General features: G+C 41.1%; 1 protein-coding gene across 2 annotated transcripts in view; it reads right to left on the reverse strand.

Moving 5' to 3' along the window:
- The window catches only part of MGAT5B (alpha-1,6-mannosylglycoprotein 6-beta-N-acetylglucosaminyltransferase B), a 142,530-nt gene extending 132,474 nt beyond the window's left edge, over positions 1 to 10,056 (reverse strand). For both annotated transcript variants that reach the window (XM_056550472.1, XM_056550471.1), the window contains exon 1: positions 9,908 to 10,056. The gene's annotated coding sequence lies outside the window, so the exon portion shown is untranslated. The remainder of the gene's footprint in view (positions 1 to 9,907) is intronic.
- Positions 10,057 to 11,732: the final 1,676 nt, after the last annotated feature.

Here is an 11,732-nt window from a genome sequence, read left to right on the forward strand (position 1 = left end):
AAAAGCCAAATCTGACTGCTTCTTCTGAGCATTGTAGTGCACCAGCAGAGCACTCAACGTCCACATATGGGGTATTTCCATACTCAGAAGAAATGGGGTTACAAATTTTGGTGGGCATTTTCTCCTATTACCTCTTGTAAAAATTGTAAATTTGGGGGAATAAACTACATTTTAGTGAAATTCATTTACACATCCGACTTTAACGAAAAGTTGTCAAACACCTGTGGGGTGTTAAGGGTCACTGGACACCTTGTTACGTGCCTTGAGGGGTGTCGTTTCCAAAATAGTTGGCCATGTGGGTTTTTATTTGCTGTTATGGCACCATAGGGGCTTCCTAAATGTGACATGCTCCCAAAAACTATTTCAGCAAAATTCCCTCTCCAAAATCCAAGTTTTGCCCCTTCCCTTCTGAGCCCTCTACTGCGCCCGCCGAACACTTTACATTCACATATGAGGTATTTCCTTACTCAAGAGAAATTGGGTTACAAATGTTGGTGGGCTTTTTCTCCTTTTACCCCTTGTATAAATTCAAAAACTGTGTCTACAAGAACATTCGAGTGTAAAAAACAAAGATTTTGAATTTTCTCCTTGATTTTACTGCTATTCCTGTGAAACACCTAAAGGGTTAACACACTGACCGAATTTCATTTTGAATACCTTGGGGGATGCAGTTTTCATAATGGGGTCATTTATGGGGTATTTCTAATATGAAGGCCCTACAAATCCACTGCAAAACTGAACTAATCCCTGAAAAATTCCGATATTGAAAATTTTGTGAAAAATTGGAAAATTGCTGCTGAACTTTGAAGCCCTCTGATGTGTTCCAAAAGTAAAAACATGTCAACTTTATGATGAAAACATAAAGTAGTCTTAATGTATATGTGAATCAATATCTAATTTATTTGGTATAGCTATATTCCTTACAAGCAGAGGGGTTCGAAGCTAGAAAAATGCAAAATTTTTCCTGAAATTTTGGAATTTTTCACCAAAAATGATGCAAGTATCGACAAAAATTTACCACTATGTTAAGTAGAATATGTCACGAAAAAAACTGTCTCAGAATCAAATTTCTAAATAAAAGCATCCCAGAGTTATTAATGCTTGAATTGACAGTGGTCAGATATGCAAAAATGCTCGGGTCCTAAGGTGAAAATGGGCTGGGTCCTTAAGGGGTTAAAGAGCCAACCCACCCAAAAAATTGAGATTATATTATGATTAAATGGTTTTGGGTGCCTTGATCTCATCTCTTTACAGTTTCTTGAAAAGCCCTTCCGTTCCCAAAATGGAAAGATTAGGGCTTGTGGATTGTCTGACAATTCAGGGAATTGTTCGATAGGTGTGAATTTTAACTTTAATAATTAAGTAATGGGTTTGATGGTGATGGGTGTGACCCAAACCCCCAACTTACATTGAGTGGTATACATACTTTACACACACCTCCTAGCTGTATAATATCACCTGGTAGTTACATCCAGATTCCAGAACAGATTCAAATTCCCTGAATTGTCAGACAAATTATAAAGCTCTGCTGTGGCACCCCTGTCATTCGGTGCATGGAGCAAACTCCGCTCTGTGCCCGATGACTGCCGATGGGGGCCGCCACACCCTCTCCATGTCTATGGGAAGAGGGGTGATGGCTATGTAGTTGCCATCATGTCCCCTCCCATATACATGAATGGAGGGGGCGTGGCGTGACATGAGCTGCATGCTTCCGTGGTCCGGACACCATCGCTGCCAGCCCACAGATCACGGTGGTCCCCAGCGGCGGGACCCCGCGATCTAACATCTTATCCTCTATCCTCTGCATAGGAGATAAGATGTTTACAGCGGAGTACCCCTTTAACTCAACTTGTTTTGTGGCCCTGCTACAGGAATTGTTCTGGATTTGCCAAAACCCGGACTTTTAGCATGTATAGTAACTAAAAAGGTTAAAAAGAGTAGCTCCCACCATGTACATTTTTTTTTCTGTCCCTGCCTATTGCCCATCTATCCCCATCCCTGCCTTTAAAAATATTTTTGCCACCTTATAAATATCTTTTTGTCTACCTGGCGGCACAACGTCACTGATGCCTGCTGGGGGGGGCAGCCTTCCGGCCCTAGCTCATCTATGCTGTGCTCCCGTCGGGAGCACACATAGAAGAGCGGCCAATAGCATTGCAGGCTGCTCCGGGGTCTCCTCCTCCCTGTTTAGTAGTGTAGTGTTATCTAGGGAGGAGGAGTATAGGAGCATCGCCCACCTGCCGTGCCATTCTACATCGCCGAGACCCGGGACCGAAACTAAGTGCGGGTAAGTGAAATAAGACCTCACTTACCCGTACAGGACATGTACAGTCCTGGAGCATCAGCGCTGCCTCCAAGCTGTACAAGCCGGAGGCGGGGACAGCCTGCGTGCGAGGCCTGGCAGCCAATGTGCACAGCCCATGCATTCACAGCGCTCGCTCCCGCATGTCTGATTGACATCACAGCAGGCTGATTTCAAGTGAAAAATAAATAAATTTAGACACAAAATAAATAAAAGAAGTATATTAGAGATATGTTGTAGTACATAAGTACTACAAGATATAAAAAAAAAGTTGATTATCGTGCCCATTTAAAATAAAACATATATATATATATATATATATATATATATATATATATATATATATATAATATACACACACACACACATATATAAATAATAAAATACATATGTACCACAATTCATTTTGATGCCTTTTATTTAAAGAGTGTGAACCATCGGAAAATGACATTATTATTTTTTATTATAAGCTTATTTTCTTAAGATTTTTTATGTGACTATCCATATAAACAATTTACATATTCCAATTCTTACACTGACAATTACAGTAGTCCAGTAGTCACAACAGGTTGATTCTGTTTCCTGTAACTCATTTGTCAGCTTTGCTGTATAGACTAAGATAAGTAGAGTCATCTCATTATCATTAGGGGGTGGAGTTAATTATAGGGGCATTGGTATTGCAAGAGGCCTAGCTTAAGCAGCAATATACACACAGATATTTGGTCTCGAGAAGAGAGACCAAATTCCTAGACACTGTAGCAGTCTATAAACACATCTTGTTGGTTTACTCCCATTCATTTCAGCTGCCATAAAGCGCACACACCCTTTGCTGCTAACATAAAATGTGTTCTTTTGTACATCTGAATGACCATCGTACAGATTAATTGTCCTTACTAAATATCACACCAACTGCCTACTGTCTGTCAATAAAAAATATCTTTATTATGTATTTATTTATTTATTTATGTATTTGCTGCATAGAAATAATATGTGACCCTTTGCCAGAATACCTCTTTAACATTATGATGTTCTATTCTATATAGGCATATGATAATACCTATTTTAAACATTAGCTGAATACTATAATATAACAATATACAGTATGTTGATGATGTACATTAACTCTCCATAGCATAAACTATAAGTGTTTGAAAACATGCCATATCGGTGTACAATGAATACGATGCCTTACAAAGGCCCTGTATGAAGCACATGAAGTGTCTACAGCTGCATAATCCAGAACTGAAGAGACTCTGAGAGCACGAGAGAGGCTTTGTGCAGTGGCTTTGCCTACTGTTATAATTATATTATATTAGCATAACTCCATGAGACCAAGTTCATTATTGTAGCTCTGGCCTAAGAACTATTCACCTATTAGTTATAAGGATACTATCCTAATAAACAGAACAGAGCAACAGCCAATTCATCCAAAGATACTCGTGCCTTTATTCATCCTAAGATACTCGTGCCTTTATTCATCCAAAGATTCTCGTGCCCTTATTCATCCAAAGATTCTCCTGCCCTTATTCATCCAAAGATACTCACGCCCTTATTCATCCAAAGATACTCACGCCCTTATTCATCCAAAGATACTCACGCCCTTTTTCATCCGAAGATACTCACGCCCTTATTCATCCAAAGATACTCGTGCCCTTATTCATCCAAAGATACTCGTGCCCTTATTCATCCAAAGATACTCGTGCCCTTATTCATCCAAAGATACTCACGCCCTTATTCATCCAAAGATACTCACGCCCTTATTCATCCAAAGATACTCGTGCCCTTATTCATCCAAAGATACTCGTGCCCTTATTCATCCAAAGATACTCGTGCCCTTATTCATCCAAAGATACTCGTGCCCTTATTCATGCAAAGATACTCGTGCCCTTATTCATCCAAAGATACTCATGCCCTTATTCATCCAAAGATACTCCTGCCCTTATTCATCCAAATATACTCACGCCCTTATTCATCCAAAGATACTCATGCCCTTATTCATCCAAAGATACTCATGCCCTTATTCATCCAAAGATACTCGTGCCCTTATTCATCCAAAGATACTCGTGCCCTTATTCATCCAAAGATACTCATGCCCTTATTCATCCAAAGATACTCCTGCCCTTATTCATCCAAATATACTCACGCCCTTATTCATCCAAAGATACTCATGCCCTTATTCATCCAAAGATACTCGTGCCCTTATTCATCCAAAGATACTCGTGCCCTTATTCATCCAAAGATACTCGTGCCCTTATTCATCCAAAGACACTCGTGCCCTTATTCATCCAAAGATACTCGTGCCCTTATTCATCCAAAGATACTCCTGCCATTATTCATCCATTCACGCATCCCCGGCCACCTGTGCAGCTGTTACCTTTGGGACGAGGCACCTATTATTACGTTGAAGTATCTCATGGCACTATGTGCTTTATTGTTTCTACTTTAACAGGGTATAAGGTTGCTTATACAGTCATAGTTTGACTTGTTCATTACGGTCTTTCTTAGCATTTGAATTTGTGATCTAAGAAAATGAAACCCTATGATGGGCTTACAGTGACTCTGTACAGACAGGAAATATGACATGTTTACAATGATGCCATTATTCTTATACAATTCTATTTACTCTGTATACACATATAACCCCTGACCTAGACAATAAACCTAATTGCCTGTTCCTCGGTATCTAGGACAGAAGCCATCGGCTGTCTGTGCATGCTGGGAGTTACAGTTTTGCAAGAGCTAGATGTCCACAGCACACATAGCATCAAAAGGGGCTTTAGCACCTGCCCTATTAATGCTCCTGCCCTCTGATGCCCTTACAACTTGCCAGGCACTTACCTGAGCTCAGAGATTCTTCTCCTCCTATGCTGGGCTGGCTCCTCCACCATCTGGGGGCCACCACTGCAGTCCACAGGGGGGTGGGCATGAGCTTATTGCTGAGACTGCAGGTGATGAGTACATACTACACCTTAAGTTTGCTCTTTAAAGGATGTGGAGGACAGGTAGGGGGCACACTATAAAGTCTCTATGGGGGACATGTATCAAAGATTTTACCCCTGTTTTGTGTGTATTTTTTTGTGCAAAATTTTTGCATAAGCCCTTTTTTTTGCACATTTTTTTGCGCACGTTTTGGTAGAGCATGTCCTCCAGATGTGGCCTAATCGGGGTACCTTGGAGTGACATCTATAGTACGCATGGATTTATTAACTGTGTACTTTTCCTTTACACCAAAAATTTTGCCGCAAGAGCTGTTTTTTTTGCGCAAATATAAGCCATCTTGGACTTAACGTAGCAAGATGCTCTAAATCATCGATTCTATTTTCCAAAGAGTGGATTGAGGAGATTACTAGATTTACCCCCAATTTATGAAGCTCATTGCACTTGTTTGATAAATTTAGCGCTTCTGCAGATAATTTAGAATTCGGGAAAAGGGGTAAACTGCTTCTACCATACACAAATAATGATACATGTCCCCCTATGTCCTTACCCCCACGCCCCCTCCAATAGCCTCTGTGTCCTCAGCCTCCATACCCTCCCTTGCCCTCAGCCTCCATGCCAATATTTCCTAACCAGTGTTCCTCCAACTGTTACAAAACTACAACTCCCAGCAGGCCTTTGTCTGCCTAAGCCTGCTGGGAGTTGTAGTTTTGCAACAGCTGGAGGCGAACTGGTTGGGAAACACTGTTCCATGCCGTCGCCCCTTTTAGCCGCCATATCCTTTTCCTCCTCAGTCTCCATACCCTCATCCCATTAGCCCTGGTCCACCGTTTGGAGACCACTGATCTAGAGGATTTTAACTTATGGTTCCCATACCCAACATACAGGATGTTAGACATTTCATGATCTCAACTTAAATGGGCACTGTCAGAATCAAAAATGTTTTATATATTGTACGTCTTAGAAAAACATTAATATACTTCCTAAACATTTGTATCTTTTCATAGAAAGCATGACTTATAAAAAAAAAAAAAAAAGAACACCCAGGGGCGCCCATACCATCCCGAACACAATCCTGTCCGGCTGCAGCATCATCTTTGTCCCATCTGAAGCACAGGCAGGGACAGGTCCAGTAAGTGAGGGTGGGACTAGCACTCCTCTGTGCTCACGTCTGTCCTATCAGACTCCTGTCTGAAAACAGAGTGGACGGGGTTACAGAACAGCCTATAGTGATTGGATAAAAGACGCAGAACTGCAGAGAGGAAGTGAACACAGTGTGGTGAGTAAGGGCGGGCTCAGTAGCGCTCCTTTCTGAGCAGTGTCAGAATAAGTGATAAGCAGAACAGAGGGGTTTGTGAGCTAAATACACTAGCTAGATACATAAAAATCCATGTAAAGAATCTGCATGACCTACTGAATAACATATAGAAGCATTATTTGTTTCTGTGATATGACAGGTATGCTTTAACGCCTTAAATTCCATTTTAGTTCTCAAAATGTCCACGTGTCTCAGATTTTAGTTTCTTTTACAAACTACAAACTTTTCCCATAGAGTGAAATTAACTCTGTAGTCATGTCTGAAGGTGGCCTTCAAGCTACAGTCATGGGATCCGTCACACTTTGACCCTACTACAAAAACAGCGCAACTTCTATTGTTTCTGGGTTCCCCTTTAAAAGGGGTACTCCGTTGGAAAACTCTATTTTTTTTAATCAACTGGTGCCAGCAATTTAAACAAGTTTGTAAATTACGTCTATTAAAAAATCTTAATCCTTCCAGTACTTATCAGCTGCTGTATACTACAGAGGAAGTTCTTTTCTAATTTAAATTTCTTTCCAGTCTGACCACAGTGTTCTTTGCTGACACCTCTGTTCAGGTCAGGAACTGTCCAGAGCAGGATAGGTTTGCTATGAGGATTTACTCCTACTCTGGACAGTTCCTTAAATGGACAGAGGTGTCAGCAGAGAGCACTGTGGTTAGACAGAAAGGAAATTCAAAAAGATATGAACTTCCTCTGGAGCATAAAGCAGCTGATAAGTACTGGAAGGATTAAGATTTTTAAATAGAAGTAATTTACAAATTTGTTTAATTTACTGGCACCAATTGATTTAAAAAAAAAAATTTCAGTGGGGTACCCCTTTAACCTTGTGCTCCTCAAACAAGTCTATTCCATACTACTCAATAGGGATCGACCGATTATCGGTTTGGCCGATATTCACGATTTTGGACATTGTCGGTATTGGCAATTACCTTGCCGATATACCGATAATGCCAAGCCCCCCCGCCCCGCCTCTCCGGCCAGAGACCACTGCCGCCGCCGCTGCCCCATTGCCTCCCCCATCCCCGGTTTTATAATTACCTGTTCCCGGGGTCCACGCTACTTTTGGCTCCTGCGACGTCCTCCGGCGTCCTGCGCGCTGCTCAGCGCAATGACGAGTGACGTCATCAACGCAACGTCACCGTCAGTGCGCACAGTGACAGCTTAGGACGCCGCCGGAGCCAGAAGTAGCGTGGACCCAAGCCCCAGGAACAGGTAAATGTAAAACCGGGGATGAGGGAGTCAATGGGGCAGCGGTGGTGGTTGGACTAGGGAGGACCCCAGGACAGGCAGGGGGAGAGAAGCGGGCGGCAGCGGTCTCTGGCCCTGCAAAAAAGCCACTGCAGTTCATTGATTTAAAGCGTCCTCTTTAAATCCTTGATCTGCGGGGCCGGGGGGAAATAGCCGATATCTTATACCGGAGTATCGGTATAAGTTATCGGCTATCGGCCTGAAAGGTCGCAGATTATCGGTATCAGCCCTAAAAAATAGATATAGGTTAATCCCTACTACCCAATAACCTTGCAGGTACATCTAGGTCTGGACTCTTGGGGCTGCTCTTACCCGATCAATAATGTGTCGAGAAGCTCAAAAGCCAAACTTGTAAAGTCATTGTACTGTGGATGAGCAGTCTAACACCTCAACCTCTAGTACAGTCAGGTGGAAGCACAGGCTCTAGAGAGGACTACAGAGGAACAATAACAGCGTAAGCCAAGATAGACTGGTTTCTACATAATATTAACACTTCATCTATAGATATGTCACATCAGTAGCAGTCCTGTACCGTCTCTTCAAAAATCTCCTTAGTGTTGGATACAAAACACAACAAAGATTTGTGCTGGGTTTTGCTTTGCATTTAATTTATAGGGACAAATTGTCTGATGGAGAAGAGTCCATGGTTCGTGGTGTTCTACAGACACGCATAAGCTACAAATGAGTACAGATATCAGCAGGCAGACATATCTATTTATTATCTGGTTTACTGGTCTATATGGGCCACTTACTATATATATATATATATATATATATATATATATATATATATATATCATTTGCAGTCAAGTAGTATGTCAGTATATAAGGTTTAAGTTTTATAAAGAATATCTATCTATCTATATATACAAAAAAGGAAAGCAGCATTCTCAATCTATTGATGCCCGAGTGCCCACCCGCCCGGGTCCAGGTCCAGGATCCGTAAAAGACAGTAAAAAAAAAAAAAGAGGTGGCACTCCATATTAGTGAAAAAAGGGTCTTTATTGTGGTATTATGCCACAAGGAATGGTTGCAGTGGTACATTATGTGTTACTTTTATATTACCAGCTGTTTTTGCTTGACAGATATAGATAGATATCGATAGTCTAGTAAAAAGAAGCGGAGGCACTCCAAATTAGTGAAAAAAAGGGTATTTATTCACCCCAATGTGCGCTGCACATTGGGGTGAATAAATACCCTTTTTTTCACTAATTTGAAGCCAAAACAGCTGGTAATATAAAAGTAACACAGAATGTACCACTGTAACCATTCCCTGTGGCATAATACCACAATGTTCGAGTTTTCCCATCTGCGCCTTTAAGTAAATAACACTATATTACATCTAGTGCATATACCTATATATGCACTAGATGTATACATATACATATACACTATATACCTGACACATATTTTCCAAACATAATAAACCTCATCTTTGTAGATAAATCCTAAAATGATACAAAACATTGTTTTATTTAGCACACACGTTTATAGAAACATAGATAGAAAATACAAAACAATAAAAGCCGGGATTCCGCACCTATAGAAACAGTTGACCAGAGAACTATGGTAAGCATTGCAGTGCTCACTATTTATCTGTTATGTATCTCCCCTCCATGGAGTCATATATCCAGATTACAGGATGACACATGGCTCTCACCTATGGGCACCGTGTTGGCAGCACGTCTTTACCACCTATATAGGCATCACTTTAAGGGTCATACGGTATCTATTAGACATTCAATGCTATGTAATGATTTTACGATACACAGGAAAAAAGGTGTGTTGCCAAACAGTTCACTGCTGTGCTTGATACCAGTACATGGCACATTGCACATCTACCATCTACAGCAGACCACACATAGCCCCGTAATACCCAAATTTATGCCAACACCTTCGCCTCATGCAATGCATTTCAGAGCATTTAACCTCTGCCTATCAGCATGTTATCCCTCACAGACAGTTCTAAGTACAATACTACATAATCCCTATGCACATAGAGCAAACTGAGCAAGAGCTCCCCAGTCTTCATGCATACAAAGCATCAAGTGATCCATCATACATCTAGCACAGCTGACCAATACACATAGTAACTCCTCACCTTTGCTTGGTAGAACTCAGCAGCCAAGGTAACTAGGTGGCAGGTTATTCCAGGGTGGCAGAGGATGCTCCATACCCAATATCTTCTCCTCAGACCTGTCTGTACCTTCTTACCCGACCATGCAATGCGCTCTGCCAGCTGAGTGTGGGGGCTGCATTGTTTTTAGCCGGGTCTATTCCACCTACTACTACTACTGCACCATCTGCTGTCAAATAATTGGTACTGCAGGTTCTCCATCGAACTGGTGTAGGCAAGATATTTTAACCCTATTCTAACCCTTTTCTATAGACCTAGATATGTGCAATAAATTAATATGCCTGCCTTAGGGCAGATCTCTCTGTCATACAATATGTAGGGGGGGGGGGGGGGGGAATCAACATAATGGGGCAAAGGAAAGGTTTAACTCCTACTATGCCTGTAGAAGGTCTGTCCTATCATTTCTAGAAGCAACAGTGGAAGAAAAAAAGACTCCGGATCAGTGCTTTCCAGCCAATGTGCCTCCAGCTGTTACAAAACTACAACTCCCAGCATGCTCGGAGTTGTAGTTTTGCAACAGCTGGAGGCGCACTGGTTGGGAAACACTGATCTAGATAAGGGTGCATGCACACCACGTTTTTGCAATCAGGTTTTTAATGAAAAACGGATTCCTCAACAAAACCTGACTAAACTGTATCAAAAAGTGTGTACAAATTTTAACCCATACACGGTTGAAAACCGTATACGGTTTGAAAAATGATGTCCGGTTGCATCCGTTTTTTTTTTTTTTTTAAACGTATACGTTTAACTTTTTACTCCATTTTGAATAAAGTTTCACTTGTTTGATTGAAATTCCAAGAAAAAAACTGTGCAAAGTTAAAAACCGTATGGTGCAAACCGGATGGAACCGTACGCACATACAGTTCTGTACGGTTCCCATTGACTCCCATGTTATAAATAAAACGTATACGGTTTAATACAGTTTTTCACCCGGACCAAAAACAGTGGTAGACAACAGTTTTGGGTACGGGTAAAAAAACTGGACAAAACAGTATGAGATTCAAAATGGAATAAACCGGATGATGTGTTTGACATACAGTTTACAATGTTAAGTCAATGCATACAGTTTTCTATACAGATCTGTACGGTTTTTAACTTGAAACCGTATACGGGAACTGTATAACAAAAAACGTGGTGTGCATGCAGCCTAAAGCGGTTGCTTTTAAAGGGCTACATTGACCCTAAGCAACGTTACAATTGTGGCAAAAAAATACATTTGATTGTTTGATTGTTTCAATTCTATGAAGCAAACATCAATTTCACACCCTATAATGGCCATGATAGAACAAAGGTGTAAATGCATAGCATCTGAACATCATATGTTCTAAAATCAGTTTTCATAGCCATATTTTACGTAGGTCAGACTGCAGCCTAGTTTTACGTAAAAGACTATGGGGGGGGGGGAGGAATTTATCATTGGTTTTACCCTGGTTTTGTGCTGGACATTTGTCTCACAGTTTGTCTCAGATGCTGTTTTGAGACTTTTCGTTGCAACGTTTTTCAAAAAGAACATACCAAGTCATGATTTCAGTTGACATCATGCAGTGGTAAGGAATTTATGATGTGCGACTTTTCAGTTTGTCGCATCTTTTTTGGCAACTGTGCTAACTTAGGCGCAAATCTACACCACCCCTGACTTTGCTTACAGAACGGACTGTGAATAGCATTTTTAAAAAGTCGCACATTTTGTCTCACGGAATAAAAAGTCGCACAAAAAGTCACAGAGGAATCACCATACAAAGTGGTGTACGAAAGTAAGAAATTTGATCAGCACCAGATTTATCACTTG

Source organism: Hyla sarda, chromosome 13, assembly GCF_029499605.1.
Source record: "Hyla sarda isolate aHylSar1 chromosome 13, aHylSar1.hap1, whole genome shotgun sequence".
Lineage (NCBI taxonomy): Eukaryota > Metazoa > Chordata > Amphibia > Anura > Hylidae > Hyla > Hyla sarda.